The sequence below is a fragment of the Bos mutus genome, chromosome 18 (assembly GCF_027580195.1).
Source record: "Bos mutus isolate GX-2022 chromosome 18, NWIPB_WYAK_1.1, whole genome shotgun sequence".
NCBI lineage: Eukaryota > Metazoa > Chordata > Mammalia > Artiodactyla > Bovidae > Bos > Bos mutus.
In genome coordinates, this window is record NC_091634.1 from 3,563,794 (window position 1) to 3,587,988 (window position 24,195).

General features: G+C 41.5%; 1 protein-coding gene and 1 pseudogene across 2 annotated transcripts in view; both read right to left on the bottom strand.

The window, feature by feature from the left end:
* The window catches only part of LOC102270910 (KRAB domain-containing protein 5-like), an 83,879-nt gene that overhangs the window by 26,137 nt on the left and 33,547 nt on the right, over positions 1–24,195 (bottom strand). The gene's annotated exons all lie outside the window — the stretch shown is intronic.
* Positions 1,079–16,582, bottom strand: LOC138991780 (zinc finger protein 345-like; annotated as a pseudogene).

Consider the following 24,195-nt stretch of genomic DNA (forward strand, 5'->3'; position numbering starts at 1 on the left):
ACAATATACAGCCTTGACGTACTCCTTTTCCTATTTGGAACCAGTCTGTTGTTCCATGTCCAGTTCTAACTGTTGCTTCCTGACCTGCATAAAAATTTCTCAAGAGGCAGATCAGGTGTTTTGGTATTCCCATCTCTTTCAGAATTTTCCACAGTTTATTGTGATCCACACAGTCAAAGGCTTTGGCATAGTCAATAAAGCAGAAATAGATGTTTTTCTGGAACTCTCTTGCTTTTTCCATGATCCAGCGGATGTTGGCGATTTGATCTCTGGTTCCTCTTCCTTTTCCACCGCCATTTTGTACTCCTGTTTTCTATTCTACCTACCTAACAGGAGGAAGCCTCAGTAACTGTAACCAGAGATCTGCTTACAACTATGGATTGCTCTCTACAGTAATTCTCCTTCAGAAAAATTTAGAAAAGAGGATTGATGAAATACTTTCTAGTATGCAGTCTCTGATATATATTTCAATTTGATTTTTGATTACTTTTCTACATATTTGTTACAACATTTCCACAGGTTTCTTGTATAAACTCTTGTTTTTTGATGTATGTTTAGGGCAAACCTCTTCCATCACTTGTTCCGTCACTCTCCAGCGTGTGTTCTGAGATGTTTGGTGAGATGACCATGACTAAAGGCTTTGCCTGCAGCCATGAAATTAAAAGACGCTTACACCTTGGAAGGAAAGTTATGACCAACCTAGATAGCATATTCAAAAGCAGAGACATTACTTTGCCAACAAAGGTTCGTCTAGTCAAGGCTATGGTTTTTCCTGTGGTCATGTATGGATATGAGTGTTGGACTGTGAAGAAGGCTGAGCGCCGAAGAATTGATGCTTTTGAACTGTGCTGTTGGAGAAGACTCTTGAGAGTCCCTTGGACTGCAAGGAGATGCAACCAGTCCATTCTGAAGGAGATCAGCCCTGGGATTTCTTTGGAAGGAATGATACTAAAGCTGAAACTCCAGTACTTTGGCCACTTCATGCAAAGAGTTGACTCATTGGAAAAGACTCTGATGCTGGGAGGGATTGGGGGCAAGAGGAGAAGGGGACGCCAGAGGATGAGATGGCTGGATGGCATCACTGACTCGATTGACTTGAGTCTGAGTGAACTCTGGGATAAAGGCCTTTAGCCTTGCCATATTCCATACATTTAATACATCTCTCCCCCATATGAATTGGGTGATGTTGAGTAAGATTTGAACTTGTAATAAAGGTTTGCCACTTCTTTACATTTGTATGGTTTCCCCCCAGTATGGATTCGAATATGTGCAGTTAGTGTTGAACTTCGAATAAAGGTTTGACCACTTTCTGTACAATGATAAGGTCTCTTGCCAGTATGAATTCGCTGATATTGAGTAAGATGTGAGCAACGGATAAAGGCTTTGTCACATTCTTTACATTTATAAGGTTTCTCTCCAGTATGCATTTGCTGATGTTGAGTAAGAGTTGAGTTCTGATTAAAGGCTTTGCCACATGCTGTACATTTATAAGGTTTCTCTCCAGTATGAATTCGCTGATGTTGAGTAAGATGTGAGTGACAGATAAATGCTTTGCTACATTCTGTACACTTGAAAGGTTTCCTTCCTGTATGAATTTTCCTATGTCTACTTAGATTGGATGAGTTATTAAAGACTTTCCCACATATCTTACACTTGTTTTCTTTCTGTGACTTCTGAATAGTCTGATGTTGAACCAGTTCTGAAGACTGATTAGAAATGTTATCATATTCACTACAATTATAAGTCTTCTCTCCAGTATGAGTACTCATATAGAGAAAGACCTGCTATCTGATAAAAGATATTTCTACATTTATTACTTTTTGAATCCCTGTGTGCAGATTCAGGTCCCTGATGTTTCATAAGTTTTGAGTCTCTTTCAACCTTATACCCAGTTTTATTGCCTGAATACCCTCTCACTCCATCATAAATACTCTTGCAATTATTGGGGCTGGAGCTCTTACTTAAGGGTTGACTCATTTCATTTTATTACATGTTGAAAGTTCTTCCACATTAACCATATAATGGGATGTATTGAACAATGATGGTTCGGTTATATCTCTCCCATTATTATCAACATTACACATTTTGGCATGGGCATAAAGTATCTGTTGGGGAAGAATAATGACCCCCTGCTCATAGATCCCTCAAATTGATTATATTGTGAGTTTTCCCCCTCATTTTTAAATTTCTGGTGTTCAGATATGCTTGAATGTTTGTTTAATCTAAGCCTATATTGAATATTGTTTGAATGAGTATTTGTAGTAGACATTAGATTACCTTCTGGGCTTTCCACGTTTCCTTTCAGAGAACAGGTATGTTTCAAAAAAGGATGGAAATCTTTTCTTAAAAACTTACAGTTCTCATTAGATGTTGAAGACTGAAGTTGGTGTTCTCCCCAATTTGACTTGTATTGCTCATTTCTTTTTGCAGGAATGTTTGTCTTATGTATAACTCTCTCAGTCTCTTCGTGTCCATATAAACATCCTCTCTGTGTTTCTCATATGCCCTCGTATGTTCCCAGTTGTTCATTAAATGTAAATTTCTGTGGTGAAATACTTTATATTTTCCTAGGTTTGCTTTTGGGAATACATCTTCTAACCCTGGATTCTTGGCATCAAATCCTGGGTGTCATGAGGAGACAAAGCTGAAAGATACCAAATACCAAGTTATTTTACCTACTATTCTTAGTGAATATCGTTAAAGATTTAGAGAAAAGTGATGAATCCTTTGCTTGTTTAAAAATAAAATAGAGACAGAAAGATCAAGATGCCAGAGGATCAGGCAGAGATAGTTCATCTCTCTCCACAAACACAACAAGAATACATCAGAAATGGAAGAATTTTCACAGAGCCCCCGGTGAACACAAGCTGTGGACAATGAAAAGATCAAGAAAGATTCTTGCTTTGACAGGTAGGACAGGAGAAAGAAGAAGGAAAAGGAACAGGAAAGGAAGTGGAGTGGGACCTGCAAACCCTGGGGGATCTGAAGAGAGGAGAGGTCTCCACATCCAGGGAAGCTCCTCACTAGTGGGGGGAGCCCAGTTGAGACAGAAGGGGAGCCTCATTCTCTGTGGGAAGAGAACACACCAACAGTCTGTGGCAGCAAGACAGAGCGAGACCTGTACACAGTGTACTGACCCCTGCCCTGCCCACCCAGCCTGAGAGGGTGTCCACTGCTGCAGACAAGGGCTGGGTGCTGAAATGTGGCATCTGGAGAGCAGACCCAGGCAGAGGACTGCTGTGGTCCGTGAGGAGACATCCTGCAGGAAAGGCAGGGAGGGAGGAGCTCTATAAATGGGGATGTTGTGGCAGAAGGCTGAACCACAATACAGTATAGCTGCATTGCTGAGTGATGACGAAAGAAGAACCCCACCGTAGCCCCTCTCCCCCTGTGCTGGCCCCTGCCTCGCCAGCATCCAGGAAGGGCTCTCACTCAGGTGGGCTCTACTGAGCCCCAGCCACGGCCTCCCCCCATGGACCTCCTCCACCATCAGCAGACTCCTGTGCTCTGGATAGCCTCTGGAGCAGACACCTGTGAGTAGGGCACATGCACAGACGGAGCTGAAAGCACAGCTAGCCCCAGGGTTAAGGAAGAAAAGCTGAAATCTCTCCTCACAGCTGCACAAACAATGCTTTTATACCCACAACCGGTTTGTAACCTCAGCCCCTGAAGAGCATCTGAATGGAGAAGCAGGACCCCACCCATCCACCACGTCACAGCAGGTGTAGCTTTCGCAGCTGTAGACTTTGTGGGCTCGTACATGAGGGGATGGGGCCAGGCTGGAGTCTGAGCTGCCCCCACAGCACCACATTGGATCCAGCTCCATGATGAATGCGATCCTGGGTCCTGATTTCAATGGGTCTATGCTGGTGACCTGGTGAAAACAGCATCTGAGAGACATCGAGGCCATGTGCCGGGATACCCATGGTTAAGGTGGGGCCAGGAGCAGTGAAGACCAGGGTCACATGAGAGCTCACACAAGGCATGAAACATGACACACAGAACACTCCCTGAGGTGAACATCCCCAGAGGAGCAATACTTAGTGGCTTCTCTCCCAGTGCGTATGATCCAATCCCACCTGCCTCCACCATAGATCAGAAACAAAGTGAAGAAACAGATCTGGGGGCTCTATTCCACAAACCAGGGAGCAGACTCCACCCCTGACAGGGTAGTGACAAACAGAGAGCAATGGGAAACTCCCCTCAATGTCCAGGGCACAATAACAGCAATCACACCCCCTATCAAGGGGATAAGGACACAAGTGTGGACCAACCTCACACTCCAGGGGACAGACACCAGAAGGAAAAACTAGGAATCTGCAGCTTGAATAACACAGAACACAAACATAGAAAATTGCACAAAATGATTATACAAAGAAATATGCTGTAGACGAAGGAACAAGATAAAAGCCTACAGGAACCAATATATGAAGAGGCGATATTAGTCAGTATAATGATTAACTTTACCCTTCAATTCAGTTCAGTCGCTCTGCTGCTGCTGCTGCTAAGTCGCTTCAGTCGTGTCCAACTCTGTGCGACCCCATAGACGGCAGCCCACCAGCCTCCCCCGTCTCTGTTCAGTCATGTCCAACTCTTAGTGACCCCGTGGACTGCAGCATGCCAGGCTTCCCTGTCCATCGCCAACTCCCGGACCTTGCTCAAACGCATGTTCATTGATTCGGTGATGCCATCCAACCATCTCATCCTCTGTCATCCCCTTCTCCTCCTGCCTTCAGTCTCTCCCAGCATTACCGATTTTTCCAATGAGTCACTTCTTTGCATCTGGTGGCCAAAGTATTGGAGCTTCAGCTTCAGCATCAGTCCTTCCAATGAATATTCAGGACTGATGTCCTTTTGCATTGACTGGTTGCATCTGCTTGCAGTCGAAGGGACTCTTGAGAGTCTTCTCCAACAACACAATTTACAAGCATCAATTCTTTAGTGCTCAGCTTTCTTTATGGTTTAACTCTTACATTCATACATGACTACTGAAAAATACGTACCTTAAATATATGGACCTTTGTCAGTAATGTCTATGCTTTTTAATACACTGTCTAGGTTGGTCAAAGTTTTTCTTCCAAGGAGCTAGTATCTTTTCATTTCATGACTGCAGTCACCACTTGCAGTGATTCTGGAGCCCAGGAAAAGGAACTCTCTCACTGATTCCATTGTTTTGCCATCTATTTGCCAGGAAAAGATGGGATCAGAGGCCACGATCTTACTTTTTTGAATGGTGAGTTTTAAGCCAGCTTTTTCAGAGGCCAGGATCTTACTTTTTTGAATGGTGAGTTTTAAGCCAGTTTTTTCACTCTCGTCTTTCACCTTCATTAACAGGCTCTTCAGTTCCTCTTCACTTTCTGCCATAATGGCGGTGTCATCTACATATCTAAGCTTATTGATATTTCTCTTGGCAATCTTGATTCCAGCTTGTGCTGGCAACAAACATTTTGACAAACAGTAGGTGCCTAATGTTTCTTTAATCCACTTCTTCCCACCTCTGTTCTTATTTGAGCATATTCTATTGGATATTTGAATGTAAAAATCATAAATGATATTGACATACAACAAATCAGAAAGATAGGACATATAGGATAAAGGCAGGGGAAGCTGATAACAAACAAGATAACCTTAATAATGCAGCAGTACTTAAGACATGAGACTCTGAAAATATGGTGAGAACCTAGGGAAGTCTACCAATGCTGTGTGGAGTCCTAACTGCAAGGAAATCTAAAAGAGAGTTGAAATATATATACATATGACTGATTCTCTTTGATGTACAGCAGGACAACATTGTAAAACAGTTATATTCCAGTAAGAACTTTTTAAAAAAGATGGCTTCATATAATCTAAAAATCTTAAGAGTGAGAAACAACAATTAAAAATATAGTGGAGAATTTTCTAGGATCTCACGAGAATTTATTTAAAAACTCTTTGAGTTAACTGAATATATTAAAGTACTTTAGCATTGAAGAATTAGGGCAAATGCACTTAAGATATTTAACATGAGTTCATATAAAGAAAAGTGAAACTTGGAAGTAACTCTGAGATTTGCATTCTCCCATTTTAGGGAAAAGAAAGTGAAAGTGTTAGTCCCTCAGTCACATCCAACTGTTTGTGACCTCATGGACTGCAGACTTCCAGGCTCCTCTCTCCACGGAATTTTCCAAGGAAGAATATTGGAGTGGGTTGCCATTCCCTTCTCCAGGGGATATTCCCAGTGCTGGGATTAAAGCCAGGTCTCCTGCAATGCAGGCAAATTCTTTATCTCTGAGCCACCAGGAAGCCCATTTTAGGGAGGTTTTGCTTTATACAGCAAAGAAGTGACTTGAGTCTAAAATTTGTCAAGTCATATCTGTAGCTTCCAGTGTTTTAGGAATTATAGATCAGAAAAACAAAAATCTGTCCCCAGTACTCCTAGAACCTTCGCAGTTTGTCTATAACCACACACTTCTGTCTAGAGGTAGAAACAAACTTTAAAAGGAGCATCATATTTACTCATAAATGTGCACAGTTTTATTAGGGCCCTCAAGAAATGAAACAGCAACCAATTCATGCAAGTTGTCATAATCCAAGAAGGGCATTTTAGTTCTCATTGTGAAAGAGAAAGGTGATCAACACGGAAAAATTCATGATGGTTTAACAGACAGAATAGGGCAGCTGACAGCTGTCTATGACAGCAACAGAAATAAATCCAGACTTCTCCAAAATGATTTCCAATGAAGGAGATCTTCCAAAACCACATTGCAAAGAATGACTTCCTCACTGACACTTGGACCTCTCACCTGAGTCATCGGCTCCATCCATTCACACATACCTGGGTATACGGCCACTGTCTTCATTGTCCTTATATTCCTGGGCTCCTTCATTTGCTCCAGAAAAGTGACAAGGTCCAGCTTAGAAACCACAAGGCCTGTTCATCAGAGAAAGGAATATATGTTTTGCTAGAGATTCTTTACTTTCCAATCTAGTATGTATCTAGGTGATGAGAGAATGTATGATAGAATGTTAAGACAGCCTAGAAAGTGATTTTCTCAAATACTTTATTGAAAGCACCTATACAATGGTAGGGAGAAGAAAATAGCAACACAATCCAGTATTCTTGCCAGGAGATTCCCACGGACAGGGGAGCCAGGTAGGCTAAAGTCCATGGGGTCGTGGAGAGTTGGACACAATGAGCTACTTCACTTTCACTTTTCATGCACTGGAGAAGGAAATGGCAACCCACTCCAGTGTTCTTGCCTGGAGAATCCCAGGGATGGGGGAGCCTGGTGGACTGCTATCTGTGGGGTCGCACAAAGTCAGTCACGACTGAAGTGACTTAGCAGCAGCAGCAGCATACAACACTTACTACATAAAAGTCAAATTCTGAAATTCTGGTCATGTGCTACAAGGCAAAAGTAAGTAGTGGAAATTTGATTTGAAGAGGAAGGTAGCATCATTTTATACCACAGAACGTACAGAATTAGCACTAACTTAGAGGAAGCAGGAAGATTACATCAAGAACGAAATAAATTAGAATCATAATAAATCATCATGAAGTCTGGCATGCTGTAGTCCATGGGGTCCCAAAGAGTTGGACACGACTGAGAGACGGAACTGAACTGACTGGTAGGTATAATTGACTCTCTTTGCAGTACAGTAGTACAAAATTGTAAAACAGCTATATTCCAATTAGAACTTTTTAAACTGATTTCTTTATATAATCTAAAAATTGTTATTACTTGAATCAACTATTAATAATATGGTGGAAAATGTGTAAGCATTTATGCCAGTTTATTTTAAAATTCTATGAGATAATTGAATATATTAAATATTTTGCATTTTAGAATTGGGGCAAATACATTTAAAATATTTAATATGAGATCATGTAAGGAAAAGAGAAACTTTGAAGTCAGCCAGAGATGTGCATTCTTTCATTTTCGGGAGGTTTTGCTTTCTGTGGTGAAAAAAGTATTTGAGTTTGAAATTTATTTAGAAGGTCCTTCTAGCTCCCACTGGATAAGAAGTTATAAATCAGAAAACAAAAACCTGTCCCCAGTATTCCTAGTAATTTAGGAGTTTGTCTACCACTTCACTCACACATTTTTGGCTAGAGGTACAAAGAAACTTTAAAAGGACTGTCATACAGTTACTCAAAATGGGCACAGTTTTCCTAGGACCCCAGAAATGGAAGAGCACCCAATGAATGCAGTTTCTCACAAGACAAGAGGAGGCTTCTAGTTCACACTGTGATGAAGGAAAGTAATCACTGGAGATGAATTTATGAATGATTTAAGAGAGACTAGGGCAGGTGATACATTTCTATGACCGCAGTGGACACAAACCCAGGTTTTCCAAAATCAATTCCACTGAAGATGATCTTCCAAAACCACCTGACGAAGGATGACTTCCTCTAGCTCCTTGGACCTCTTATCTGAGTCATCATCTCCATCCATTCATACATACCTGGGAATATGGCTGTTGTCTCCATTCTCCTTATACTCCTGGGATTGTTCAATTGCTCCAGAAAGGTGACCAGGTACAGCTTAGAGACCACAAGACCTGTTCATCAGAGAAAGGAATATTTGTGTTGTCAGAGATTCATCAGTGTCTGATCCAATATGTATTCAGTTGAGATAAGAATGCAAGGGAGAAGGTTAATACAGCCTAGAAAATTATTTCCCCCAAAACCTTTATTCAAATCACCTGTTTAACACTAACAAACACATAACATCAGATCCTGAGATAGTGATCAAGTACTACGAAGGCAAGGTAAGTGTGTAACTGTGAAATTAAGAAAATGTGTGCCTATTTAATACTACAGCACTTATACAATTACCACTAACCTAGAATGCAATGATAGGTTACAGTGAAGGGTGTCAGATTCATGATCTCCAAACAAGAGGATTTAACTTCGGGACCAGGGACCAGGCACCAGGCTTGATCACTCAAGCGCTTTTGTGTAGCAGAGTTTTATTAAAGTGAAAAAGGGACAGAGAAGCTTCTGACATAGACCTGAGAAGGGGGCGGACAGTGCCCCCTTGCTAGTCTAAGCAAGGAAGCTATAAACTTTTTAATCAGTAATTACAATAAATCAAAAGAATGTCTCAAGGTTGTAAAAATTTTAACAGACCCACTCTGACAATTTACGTTTGAGGATAACAGGATTAGAACTTAACAATAGAAAGATCCTACCAGACCCAGACCCCTTTATTGACTATGCCAAAGCCTATGACCGTGTGGATCACAACAAACTGTGGAAAATTCTTCAGGAGATGGGAACACCAGACCACCTGACCTGCCTCCTGAGAAATCTGAATGCAGGTCAAGAAGCAAGTTAGAACTGGACATGGGGCAACACACTGGTTCCAAATTGGGAAAGGACTACTCAAGGCTGTATATTTTCACCCTGCTTATTTAACTTATATGCACAGTACATCATGAAAAATGCTGGGCTGGATGAAGCACAAGCTGGAGTCAAGATTGCCAGGAGAAATATCCATAACCTCAGATATGCAGATGACACCTCCCTTATGGCAGAAAGCGAAGAAGAACTTAAGAGTCTCTTGATGAAACTGAAAGAGGAAACCACTATAATATTGTAAAGTAATTAGCCTCCAATTAAAATAAATAAAATTTAAAAAATTACTATGCATAAAAGAGATAGGTAACAAGGATATATTCTATAGCACAGGGAATTATACCCATTATCTTGTGATAACTTTTAATGGAGTATAATCTGTAAAAATACTGAATCACTATGGTATATACCTGAAATTAATGTAACATTGTACATCAACTATACTTAAATTAAGAAAAGAATTCAGGACAAAATAAATATAAGACATGCTCTTTTATTTCTTGGAAGAAGAGCTCAACTCAATGTAAATAAAGGTTCTTCTTTCTAGGAAAAAAAAGAAAAAAAGAAACTGAAAGATGAGAGTGAAAAAGTTGGCTTAAAATCAACATTCAGAAAACTAAGATCATGGCATCTGGTCACGTCACTTCTTGGCAAATAGATGGGGAAACAATCTAAGCGTTGATAGACTTTATTTATTTTTTTTTTTTGGGGGGGGGGGAGCTCCAAAATCACTGCAGATGGTGACTGCAGCAATGAAATTAAAAGATGCTTGCTCCTTGGAAGAAAAGTTATGACCAACCTAGACAGCATATTAAAAAGCAGAGACATTACTTTGCCAACAAAGGTCCGTCTAGTCAAATATATGGTTTTTCCAGTGGTCATGTAAGGAAGTGAGAGTTGGACCACAAGGAAAGCTGAACACAGAAGAATTGATGGTTTTGAACTGTGGTGTTGGAGAAGACTTTTGGAAGTCCCTTGGACTGTAAGGAGATCCAACCAGTCCATGCTAAAGGAAATCAGTTCTGAATATTGTTTGGAAGGATTGATGCTGAAGCTGAAACTCCAATACTTTGGCCAGCTGATGCGAAGAGGTGACTCATTTGAAAAGATCCTGATGCTGCGAAAGACTGAAGGTGGGAGGAGAAGGGAACGATAGAGGATGAGATGGTTGGATGGCATCACCGACTCAATGGACATGAGTTTGAGTAAACTCCAGGAGTTGGAGATGGACAGGCAGGTCTGGTGTGCTGCGGTCCATGGGGTCACAAATAGTCAGACAGGACTGAGCAACTGAACTGAACTGAACCAGACCCACTCCCATAGTATAAATTCTAAGATATAAGGATTAGTCAGTAAGTTTTAAGGAAGGAGAAAGTGTCCTCAACCAGGATACATTGTTGTTATACAATCCCTGCTGCTACTGCTGCTAAGTCGCTTCAGTCGTGTCCAGCTCTGTGTGTCCTCATAGACGGCAGCCCACCAGGCTCTCCCGTCCCTGGGATTCTCCAAGCAAGAACACTGGAGTGGGTTGTCAGATTCTTCTCCAATGTATGAAAGAGAACAGTGAAAATGAAGTCGCTTAGTCGTATCTGACCTAGCGACCCCATGTAATGCAGCCTACCAAGGCTCCTCCACCCATGGGATTTTCCAGGCAAGAGTACTGGAGTGGGTTGCCATTGCCTTCTCCATACAACCCCTAGTACAGAGTTTAAACCTAGTTTTTTTGTTGTTTAATCATTATATCTGGGCTTAAAGAAGAAGTCATGTGTCTAAGACACATGAAGACATTAAAAAGTCATTTTATGTGTCTAAGACCAAGGGATGTAGAGGGAAAAAAGGTGTTTGTCCTTTCCTCCTCCTTGAGAATTCCAGACCCCTATCTCCTCTTCAAGAGTCCCAAATCCCCCTTCTCCTCCTCGGGGATCCCTGACTTCTTATCAACCTGCCTATGAATTGATTCTCACAGAAGGAGGCAGAGTACATCAAGGAAGAAAAAAAGGTTGCAAGCATAATGAATTATCCTGAAACCTTTCTTTCTAAACTGATACATACCCATTTCCCTTAGAAAGGAGAGATTTCAAACTATTGTGGGAAGCAGAAAATCTCAGAAACATTCTAGAAATGATGGAACCAAAACCCAGTAGGTAGATAAGGGATTCTGGAAGGAAGTTGTCCTCACCCAAGAAAGCCAGGTTGCCATAGTTCTCTAACAACAAGTCCCTGTACAATGCCCGTTGAAATTTTTCTGAAAAACTCTGGATCACTGAGTTGAGTTACTGGGCTTCTCAGCTGTCTCAGTGGTAAAGAATCTGCCTGCCAATGCTGGAGATGAGGCTTCAGTTTCGGGATGGCGAGAATCCCAAGGAAGAGGAAATGGCAACCCACTGCAGAATTCTTGCCCGGAAAACTCCATGGACAGATCTCTTCTGTTGGTTCTAGATATAACGGCATTTTCAAACTCTGATTTAAATATTTAATTGCATCCAGGTGCTAAGTCATCACTATATTTCCCATCATCCGTAAAATCCCAATACCAAACCACATCCCAGTGGGAGTGAGGATAGGAGTGACTCCCGATGCTGATCTCTCATAAAAGGAATATTTTCAACAGTTGAAGTCACTGATTCATGTTGAGAATTCATCATACTCCATAGAAAGTGAGAATGTAGACAACAGAGAAAAGGCTCTGGGACACAAGGAAGCAGTCTAAAGGGCTGGTCTTCATTATTATAAGAAGAAAGAGGAAAATATAAGATGATGAGAAATGCTGGAAAGAAAAATTAGGACCAGAGAGCTAAAGGCTTGCATATTCTCATTCGGGCATTTCAGGAGGAAAAGCAGACACAGCCCGAGACCCCAGATAGGATATTTACCTGAGAAGCTGCCATTTCCTCCTCTTCTTCCTCCTGCTCTGTCTTCTCTGGGGATGTTTTGCTGCAAACGCACTTCTGAGTTTTGAGAAAATACCTTGGAAGGCATCAACACAGGTCTTTAATCTGCAACCACCACTCCTACACACAGAAAGACCTTGAAAAGCTGAGAAGACCGATACCTCCTGTCCTGTCTCAGGAGAGACTCAGGAACAATCAATTCCTACATGGAGACCAGGCTATGAACCAATTTCTTGATTGTTCTCTCCCTGTAGAGAGCTCCTAACACTCTCCTCACCCAGACGATGTGAGCTGACTGACTTCCCTGGTCTAAATCCAGCTAGACCAACCCTGCTGCCTCTCCTTGGACTGACGCCAGGGCTCAGCTCTCACAGATGGACCAGGAGCCACGTCCTTAACCCAGGCCTCTGCTTAGAATCTCCTGGAACACTTTCTACAAACCACACTGATGCTCCCCCAGGACCAACACAAAACTCTGTTGGGAGGGCATCAGTGAGGTCATTTCCTGACACTTGTCACATGATCCTGATAGAAAACCAGATGGAAACCACGTGGCTAAAGATTCTTTCTGAACCGTTTCAAAGAATACAAATCCCTGGTGGTCAGGTCCCCACTCCAAGAACTTATGAATCTCCAGGTCTACAGTAGGGCCATGAAAGGAGTCATCAGCAAATCCTGTTTTTTTCCTGATGTTTCTTCCCCAAACTACTGTTCAGGAGTCCTGATCTCAAAGCCTCACACTGACCACACCTGTAAGACCTCTCTGTAGGGGAGGATTTAGGACAGGAATTTCTGAGAGAGGTGAAAGCTAGAATCAGGCAGAAAAAACACCAGTACTTGTGGTTCAGCCTTTAGAAGTTACCCTGGGTGAAGTGCTCTGGGCTCCCTAGGTGGAGTGTGGATTGCCGAATTCAAACCAAGACAAGAATTCTGGTGAATGCTGTGAGGGTGTTCAAAGGTTGCTGCTGAACCACGAAAGACACTGAGATTCTCGGCCTGTGGAGGAGAAGAATTCAATCTGGGGCCAGAGACGAGGCTTGATCACTCAGAGCTTTTGTGTAATAAAGTTTTATTAAAGCATAAAAGAGATAGAGAAAGCTTCTGACATAGACATCAGAAGAGGGCAGAAAGAGCGCCCCCGTTGTTAGTGTTGGAGTTATATACTTTTAATTATTACAGTGAATCAAAAGAATGTCTGGAGTTTGTAAAGACCTCACTAGACCCACTCCCATAATTTACATTTTAAGATAAGGATGAGCCAGAAGGTTTTTTTTCTCCAGAGACTGTCCTCAAGCAGGATAATTTGTTATATAATCCTAAGGAATGTAGTGGGGAAAAAAAGTTTGTGCTTTCTTCCTCTTTGAGAATCAGACCACTGTCTCCTTGGGGACCCCTTATCAACCTGCCTGGAAATTGACTCTCTCAGTGTGATTGAACGGGGCCTGTGCAGTAGACCCTGGGGTTCAGCAAGACTTCTGGTCTCAAGGAAGGGAGTCATCTAATGGAGGTGCTCACAGGACTGGCTGGTGTGAGTTCAGGGACCTGCTGGCTGCCTGCTCCCAGACAGATGCTGAGGCAGCAACAGCATGGAGCAGTTCAGGGAAACTGTCAACAATACTCTGTATCATCTTTCTTATTAGAACCATCCCAGTGTCCAAGTAGTTACAAAAAATGGGAGAGGAGATACAACATAGAAATGATGGAATATATCTGAAGTTATGAGAAATTTAAAGCTAGTGAGTAAACTAATTTCCACATATGCCATCTCTATGGCATATCAAGGATATTTCTATTGAAACCTTACAACCAACTTCTGTCTTTAAGTAGTTCATTGTGATCTCTTCACTACAACCTTAAATAAGGTGGGCGAGGTTGATGTTGATGGTAGGTTAACATTTCATTCATTACAATCAACTGAAACACTAAAAGCCATTCACTTTTATTAATAACCATGTATTAATTTCACACATAGTTGAAATAAAACCTTTTACAATCCACGGTATGATCCATGATTAAATACAGATCAAAAGTACAGAGAACTGTATTCATTTTTTGATTAATGATGTGAGATTTGTGACTTTTACAGCTTACCAAACAAAGCCTAGGAAGCACTTAGCAAGCATGATATCCACCAATTCCATGCCTTTTCCAGGAAGGGTTTCTAATACCTTTCTAGGTTATCACTGTCTTTATTTCAACATTGTCAAGTAATAATCATGACTTGTGTTGATATTATAAAGATACATTAATATTGCAGTGAACTGTCATTGTGTTCTTCTTGCAAATCAAGGATATTTCTATTGAAACCTTACAACCAATTTCTCTCTTACTTTAATACATGGAAAGATTAAATGATCACTTACATCATGGCAACCTCCAGATATTTCACATCAATGACAAACACTTCCACTTAGATTGTCATTGTACATTTTACACTATGGTATCCTTCATCTTCTAATGGAGAACAGATAGAAACGGTTGCAAAACATTATAAAAAGGCTAATCTTTAATAAACCATCAAAAACCAATGTTTGTAAACACACTAGAAAGAAAGCTTAGTATGGATTATTTGAGTGCTGAATTACATTCACTTCAATGAATCTCAAATCATGTCATTATTAACAAGCACACATACATTGCTAAGAATTGTCACTTTGTAACTATCAACCTTCATCTCACAATTCATGCTAATATATCCATTTTCTATGTGTTTTAACTATGGAGTACTCCCTACAGTCATTCTGCTTCAGAGAAACTTCTGAAAACAAGATTGATGAAATGTCTTCTAGTATGCAACCTCTGATATTTGTTTGGATTTAACTTTTGATTAAATGCTTTTCTACATATATGTGACATCATCTCCAAAGGTTTTTGTATAAACTCTTGTGTTTTCTGATGCATGTTTAGGGCAAACCTCTTCCATCACTTGTTCCATTACTAGGGCTTCTCTCCACTGGTTATCAGATGTTTAGTGAGATGACCACTATAACTAAAGGCTGTGCCACATTCAGTACGTTTATAAGGCCTCTCTCCAGTATGCACTCACTGATGTTGAGTAAGACTAGAACCCTTAATAAAGGCCTTGCCACATTCCGTACATGTATAACGTCTATCCCTGGTATGAATTCGGTGATGGTGAGTAAGGGTCAAACTCGAAATAAAGGCTTTGCCACATTCTTTACATTTGTACGGTTTCTCCCCAGTATGGACTCGCTGATATACAATTAACTTTGAATGACAAATAAAGCTTAGGCCACACTCTGTACAATGAGAAGGTCTCTGCCCAGAATGAATTCGCTGAGGTCGAGTAAGAACTGAGCAAAAGCTAAAGGCTTTGTTACATTCTTTACATTTATAAGGCTTCTACCCAGTATGAATTCACTGATGATAGGTTAGAAATGAGTAACCAATAAAGGCTTTGCCACATTCTGTACATTTATAAGGTTTCTCTCCAGTATGAATTCGGTGATGTTGAGTAAGATGTGAGCGATGGTTAAATGCTTTGCTACATTCTGTACATTTGAAAGGTTTCCTTCCTGTATGAATTTTCCTATGTCTACTTAGATTGGATGACTTACTAAAGACTTTCCCACATATCTTACACTTGTTTTCTTTCTGTGAATTCTGAATAGTGTGCTGTTGAATAAGTTCTGAAAACTGACTAGAAACCTTACCATATTCACTATAAGTCCTATCTCCAGTACATGTACTCTTACCTAGAGAAAAACCTGACATTTGATGAAAGATATTTCTACATGTATTACTTTTAGAGTCCTTGTTTGAAGATTCAGGTCCCTGATGTTTCTTAAGGTTTGAGTCTCCTTCAACCATATACCCAGTTTCATTGCCTGAATACCTTCTCACTCCACCGTAAATACTCTTGTAATTATTGGAGCTGGAGCTCTTCCTTAAGGTCTGACTCATTTTATTGCACATGGAAACTTGTTGTGTCTTGAGCATATCACAGTATGTTTTGAACAATGATGGTTGGATCACGTCTCTTCCATTATCATCAACAATACACATCTTGGAATGGACGTAAAATATCTGTCGGGGGAAGAATAATGATCCCCTGCTCATGGATCCCTCAAATTGATTATATTGTGAGTTTTCCCCCTCATTATTAAAATTTAGGCGTTCAGACTTGCTTGAATGTATGTTTGGTCGAAGCGTACGTTCAGTATTTTCTAAATGAGTATTTACAGTAGGGACTAGATTATCTTTCAGATTTTCAATGTTTCCTTTCAGAGAACATGTATGTTTCAAAAAAGATGGAAATCTTTTCTTAAACTCTTACACTTCTCGGCAGATGTTGAAGGCTGAAATTGGTGTTTTTCCCAGTTTGACTCATGTTGCACATTTCTTTTTGCAGTAATATTAGCATTATGTGTAACTGTCTCCATTTCTTTATGTCCATATAAACATCTTCTCTGTCTTTCATATACCCCTGTATATTCCCTGTTTTTCATTAAATTTAAGTTTCTGAGGTGAAATGTTTGATATATTCCTAGGTTTGCTTTTGGGAATACATCTTCTAACACTGGATTCTTCAGCATCAAATCTTGGGTGTCTTGTAGAGACATAGCAGAAAGATACCAAATAATAAGTAACTTTCCCTGCTATTCTCAGTGAATATCTTTAAAGATTTAGAGAAAATTGATGACCACAGCTAGTTTAAAAATAAAATAGAGACGGAAGGATCTAGATGCAGGGGATTAGGCAGATGTGGAGATCCTCTCTCTCTCCACAAATGAATGAGAAATGGAACAATTCTCTTGGAGCCCAGCTGAACACTAGTAGAGGCCCTTGGAAATCTGAAAGGACAAGAAAGATTCCTGCTGAGCTAGGTAGGGCAAGAGAAAGAAAAAGGAAAAGGAAGAGCAGAGGAAGTGGGTTGGGGCCTGCAACCCTGCAGGGAGATGAAACTGAGGAGAGGTCTCCATATCTGGGGGAGCCCCTCACTAGGTGAGCTCAGTTTGGACAGAAGGAGAGCCTCATTCTCTGTGGGAAGAGAAAAGCACAACCAGCCTGTGGCAGCAGGACAGATTGAGACCTTTACACAGGCTGCTGAGCGCTGCCGTGCCCATAGAGCCTTAGAGGCATGTCCACCAATGAATACAAGGGCTGGGTGCTGAAACGTGGGGTTTGGAAAGCAGACTGAGGCAGAGGACTGCGGTTGGCTATAAGGAAACATCCTGAAGGAATGGGAGTGAGGGAGGAGCTCTGCAAACGGCAATGCTTGAGGAGGAAGCCTGAACGACTATAGAGCAGAGTGCCATTGGTGAGTGATGCCCAAAGAAGAAGCCCATTTCATCTCTTGTCCCTTGTACCAGCCCCTGCTCAGCAGGGACTATGAAGAACTCCACCCACATAGGTCTTTTGAGCCCCCAGACACGGCCTCCCCCCATGCACCTCCTCCACAATCAGCAGACTCCTGTGCTCTGGTGCAGCGTCAGGAGAAGATACCTGTGAGTTGACTGCACGCACAGATGGAGCTGAAAGGACAGCTGAACCCCAGGGATAAAGAAAAGCTGAAACCTCTCCTTGTAGCAACACAAGCCATGGTCTTACACCCACAACCAGCTTTGTAACCTCAGCCCCTATAGAGCATCTGAATCAACAAACAGGGCTCTCCCAGTCATGGCATGTATAGCTTTAGCAGCTATAGACTCTGTGGGCTCCTACAAATGGCAACTGGGCCAGACAGAGCATGAGCTGAATCGTAGCACCACAGTGGGTCCAGCTCCACGCTCAATGCAATCCCAGGACTTCACTTCACTGAATCTATGCTGGTGACCTTGTGAAAACAACATCTGAGAGACACCAGGGCCATATGCCATCATGCCCATGGTTAAGGTGGGGAAAAGGCTGTATATTGTCACCCTGCTTATTTAACTTATATGCACAGTACATCATGAGACATAACGGGTTGGATGAAGCACAAATTGGAATCAAGATTTCAGGGAGAAGTATCCATAATCTCAGATATACAGATGACACCACCCTTATAGCAGAAAGCACACCACCCTTATAGTAGAAAGTGAAGAGACTGAGGAGTCTCTTGACGAAACTGAAAGAAGAGGGAGAAAAAGCTGGCTTCAAACTCAACCTTCAAAAAATGAAGATCATGGCACCGGTCAGATCATTTCATGACAAACAGTGGTAGAAACAGTGGAAACAGTGAGAGGCTTTAATTTTTGGGGTCCAAAATCACTGCAGATGGTTATTACAGCCATGAAAGTAAAAGATGCTTCCTCCTTGGAAGAAAAGGTATGACCAAACTAGGCAGCATATTAAAAAGCAGAAACATTATTTGGCTGATAAAGGTCCATCTATTCAAAGCTAAGGTTTTTCCAGTAGTCATGTATGGATGTGAGAGTTGGACCATGAAGAAAGCTGAGTGGCAAAGAACGGATGATTTTGAACTGTGGTGTTGGAGAAGACTCTTGAGAGTCCCTTGGACTGCAAGGAGATCACACCACTCCATCCTAAAGGAAATCAGTCCTGAATATTCACTGGAAGGACTGATGCTAAAGCGGAAGCTCCGATTCTTTGTCCACCTGATGCGAAGAACTGATGTAATGAGAAAGACCCTGATGCTGGGAAAGATTGAAGATGGGAGGAGAAGGGAATGACAGAGGATGAGATGGTTGGATGGCATCACTGACTTGATGGACATGAGTTTTAACAGGCTCTGGGAGTTGGTGATGGACAGGGAAGCCTGGCTTGCTGCAGACCACGGATCACAGACTCAGAATCAACTGAGCAACAGAACTGAACTGACTGATATTTATAATTAATTCTCTTTGCTGTATAGGAGTACAAAATTGGAAAACAGCTATATTCCAATTAAAACTTTTTAAAAAGATTTATTTATATAATCTAAAAATTGTTATAGTTTGAATCAACGTTTAATAATATAGTGGAAAATGTGCTAAGACTTTATGTCAATTTATTTTAAAATTCTCTGAGGTAACAATAAAATAAAGTATTTTAGCATGTTAGAATTGGGGCAAATACACTAAAGATATTTAATATGAGATCTTATAAGGAAAAGAGAAAGCTTGAACTCAACCTGAGATGTCCATTCTTTCATTTTCACCAGGTTTTACTTTCTGTAGTGAAAAATAACTTGAATTTGAAATTTGTTTAAAAGGTCCTATGGGTTGCTCCCAGTGGATAGGAAACTATAAACCAGAGAACAAAAATCTGTCCCCAGTATTCTTAGAAGTCTGGCAGTTTGTCTACCACTCCACTCACAAATTTCTGTCTAGAGGTAGAGGGAAGCTTTAAAAGGACTGTCATACAGTTACTTAGAAATGGGCAGAGTTTTCCTAGGGTCCCCAAGAAATCCAAGAGCAACGAAAAAATGCAGTTTGTAACAAGGCAAGAGGAGACTTTTAGTTCACACTGTGATGGAGAAAATTAATCACTGGAGATAAATTCATGAATGATTTAAGAGACAGAATAGGGCAGGTGATACATTTCTGTGACAGTAGCAGACACAAATCCAGGTTTTCGAAAACTATTTCCATTGAAGCAAATCTTCCAACACCATGTGACGAAGGATGAATTCCTCGCTGCTCCTTAGACCTCTCTGAATCATCATCTCCATCCATTCATACCTACCTGAGTTCAGTTCAGTTCAGTCACTCAGTCGTGTCCGACTCTTTGCGACCCCATGAATTGCAGCACTCCAGGCCTCCCTGTCCATCACCAACTTCTGGAGTTCACTCAAACTCATGTCCATTGAGTTGGTGATGTCATCCACCCATCTCATCCTCTGTTGTCCTCTTCTACTCCTGGCCCCAATCCCTCCCAGCATCAGGGTCTTTTCCAATGGGTCAACTTTTCCCATGAGGTGGCCAAAGTACTGGAGTTTCAGTACTTTAGCATAAGTCCTTCCAATGAACACCCACGACTGATCTCCTTTAGGATGGACTGGTTGGACCTCCTTGCAGTCAGTACTTTAGCATCAGACTTTAGCATCAGTCCTTCCAATGAACACCCATGACTGATATCCTTTAGGATGGACTGGTTGGACCTCCTTGCAGTCCGAGGGACTCTCAAGAGTCTTCTCCAACACCACAGTTCAAAAGCATCAATTCTTCAGTGCTCAGCTTTCTTCACAGTCCAACTCTTATTTGAGTTACTAATGTTGAAAATTCTGCTCGATGAATGACAATTTTGAACCGCAATGAAATAGAATAGTAAGGTAAGAATTCATACTTAAGTTGGAACTTTAATTGTTTTACATATTTTAACAGGTCTAATAGGATAGTAACCTTTCATGTGGTCTGGGCTTGTGTTGGAAATGAGAGAGAAATAAAGTTTATTAGAATGGGGGATGCTGTTAGAACAGCAGGCCAGCTCAAGGGAGAACGGATGTTGAACAGGGGTCCTTAGTCCACTTTCTAGCCAAGGTATGAGGAGTGGGATAGGGGTCTTGCAGATCATCTGCTGAATGGATGAGGCACATATAATGGGTGGAGGAAGAGTAAGAAAGATACTTTCTCATTACTGGGTAGGAGGGGAGAGAGTTTATACTGCTTAGGAGGACCTGAAATCCATCAGTAGTTACAACATGGGGGAAGGAAAGATGCTAAGAGTCTTGTTTTTCTGTTCTTGCACTCCAAGACCCTCCTTGGTTTTATCTGCGCTATAGTCCCTGGGTCACCACATACCTCCTTCTCTTTATTTTTAGGGCCAATTCTTTGGTCCTTGTTGATGCCCTGGTCATGTCTAACTACACATTTCACTTCTCACACATTTGGTAACGCAGTTTCAAGGAAAAGGGGGTGATGACCACTCTGGCTTCTTCAGGCTGAGCAGGGGCACATGGGGCTCTGGGTTCCCTTTGCCTGCTCTGACAGGGAGCATTTATGGAGAGAGATGAGAGTCCATGGAATGATAAGGTGACTTGTTTCAGCATTGTCTAGGTGTTAGTCAGGGGATATTCTTGCAGGACCACTTGGAAACTTGTGCTATTTTAGAAGAAACAAACTGTACAAGAAAGTTAAAGGTACATGGCCCAAAGATGAAGAGAAGTAGAAAAGCTGCTCAGGGGCTAGCTAACGGCTGCCGGGAGCCGGCAGCTAGCCAGGAGAACCAAGACCAGACATTCGTTTGTGACATTAGTGTTTCTCTAGGTACGAGAAGAAGCCAGAATTGGGACTCATAAAATCTTTACCTGAAAACATCTCACTCTCGGAAGGCCAGTTCTGGGTTTTTCCCAGGTCACAGAGTGCCTTATTTCTGATCTCTACTCTGAACTCCTTTTGGGGGCTGTTGAAGGTCAGCAGCTTGCAGTGGTCATGATGTCATCTTTGTAGAGACAGCTGGCAGAGTCCAGTTAGCAGGGTCCTTTCAGAGCCACAAATTTGACCATGCTTTGGGGGCATTTCTTGTCCATTGTGTCCTGCGGCACTGGGAAGGCTCATTCCCAGGTCTAGGGAAGGTTGAGGAGCAAAATCTCTGGACCATACCTGTCTTACTAGCCTCTTGGTCCAGGAAAATATTCCCTTTTCTTGCTTATTCCTGTATCTAGAGTTACATTATTACAATCACTGATAGCATTTGGAACTGCATATCAGCATTTTATCACAGGCTCAGTCACACATTGAGTAACGTAAGAATCAATCTTCTGAAAGAAGCAGCATAGAAAATAATATAGCTATAGCTAGCAGTTATTATTAAGTTATTATTAAGTTATTAGAAGGTCATAAGTAAGAATGATAAGTCAAGAACTTTCATTAGGTAGAGCAGTATACCCCAGGTCATCTGACTTCATTTGTTAAATGACTAAAGCCTGGTGTTACACTCCTGTTTGTACATCATGGAGCATCTCATCTTTATCTGAAGATTGCTTCCTGAGATTAGCTTTAGAAACAGTGTCCTTTTAAATAACTTATTGAATGTTTTAGAAATATAACATAACAAGGAACTATCTCAGAAGTGAGTCTTGGTAAACACTAGACCTTAATTAACAAAACCAGAAACTTAGTTCAACAATGAAAAAACGTTAATATTCAATGAGACATATTTTTTCATTATGAGGGCATTAACCCTGTAGCCAGGGAAGGCTGTAACCCATCAAATAGAAATGAAGTTTGTCAGGGAGCCGGGAAAAACCAGGCAGCCATCTTGGATTTCCCATAGCACTGACTCTTTGATTTACAGCTATTGTTTACCCATTTTTAAATCCGCAATTTAGGACAAGTCAATGGCACCCCACTCCAGTACTCCTGCCTGGAAAATCACATGGATGGAGGAGCCTGGTAGGCTGCAGTCCATGGGGTCCCAAAGAGTCAGATACGACGGAGCGACTTCACTTTCACTTTTCACTTTCATGCATTGGAGAAGGAAATGGCACCCACTCCAGTGTTCTTCCCTGGAGAATCCCAGGGATGGGGGAGCCTGGTGGGCTGCCATCTATGGGGTCACACAGAGTCAGACACAACTGAAGCGACTTAGCAGCAGCAGCAGCAGCATGGCCATGTTTTAATGACATCAGGACAGCAAAATCTAACCGTGAGGGGTTATTTTTGTAGAAGAAGAATGAGCTTTGTCTACATGTACCATAGTCTTAAGTAATGCTTATTTACTTTACCAAAGTAAAAAAAAAGATTTTTTAAATGAACATAAATGACTTAAAGGCAAAGAAATTCATAATGTCTTCTTGAAAGCTGCATTATAATAAAAATGTGTTCTATTAACATAGAGATTAGACTAAATTTCAGTCCGGTGCCAGCCGACCAGATAAGAAACAGACAAAATTGTTTATCAGGTAACCTTAGAAAAATCTTTTCCATAAATCTTGAAATAGCAGTATTCTTGCAAAGGCATCAGAGTGAAACCATACAGTTCAGTTCAGTTCAGTTCAGTCGCTCAGTCAAGTCCGACTCTTTGCGACCCCATGAATCGCAGCACGCCAGGCCTCCCTGTCCATCACCAACTCCCGGAGTTCACTCAGACTCATGTCCATCGAGTCAGTGATGCCATCCAGCCACCTCATCCTCTGGCGTCCCCTTCTCCTCCTGCCCCCAATCCCTCCCAGCATCAGAGTCCTTTCCAACGAGTCAACTCTTCACATGACGTGGCCAAAGTACTGGAGTTTCAGCTTTAGCATCATTCCTTCCAAAGAAATCCCAGGGTTGATCTCCTTCAGAATGGACTGGTTGGATCTCCTTGCAGTCCACGGGACTCTCAAGAGTCTTCTCCAACACCACAGTTCAAAAGCATCAATTCTTCTGCGGTCGGCCTTCTTCACAGTCCAACTCTCACATCCATACATGACCACAGGAAAAACCATAGCCTTGACTAGCCGGACCTTTGTTGGCAAAGTAATGTCTCTGCTTTTCAATATGCTATCTAGGTTGGTCATAACTTTCCTTCCAAGCAGTAAGCATCTTTTAATTTCATGGCTACAGTCACCATCTGCAGTGATTTTGGAGCCCCCAAAAATAAAGTCTGACACTGTTTCCACTGTTTCCCCATCTATTTCCCATGAAGTGATGGGACCGGATGCCATGATCTTAGTTTTCTGAATGTTGAGCTTTAAGCCAACTTTTTCACTCTCCACTTTCACTTTCATCGAGAGGCTTTTGAGTTCCTCTTCACTTTCTGCCATAAGGGTGATGTCATCTGCATATCTGAGGTTATTGATATTTCTCCCGGCAATCTTGATTCCAGCTTGTGTTTCTTCCAGTCCAGCGTTTCTCATGATGTACTCTGCATATAAGTTAAATAAACAGAGTGACAATATACAGCCTTGACATACTGGTTTTCCTATTTGGAACCAGTCTGTTGTTCCATGTCCAGTTCTAACTGTTGCTTCTTGACCTGCAATCAAATTTCTCAAGAGCAGGTCAGGTGGTCTGGTATTCCCATCTCTTTCAGAATTTTCCACAGTTTATTGTGATCCACACAGTCAAAGGTTTTGGCATAGTCAATAAAGCAGAAATA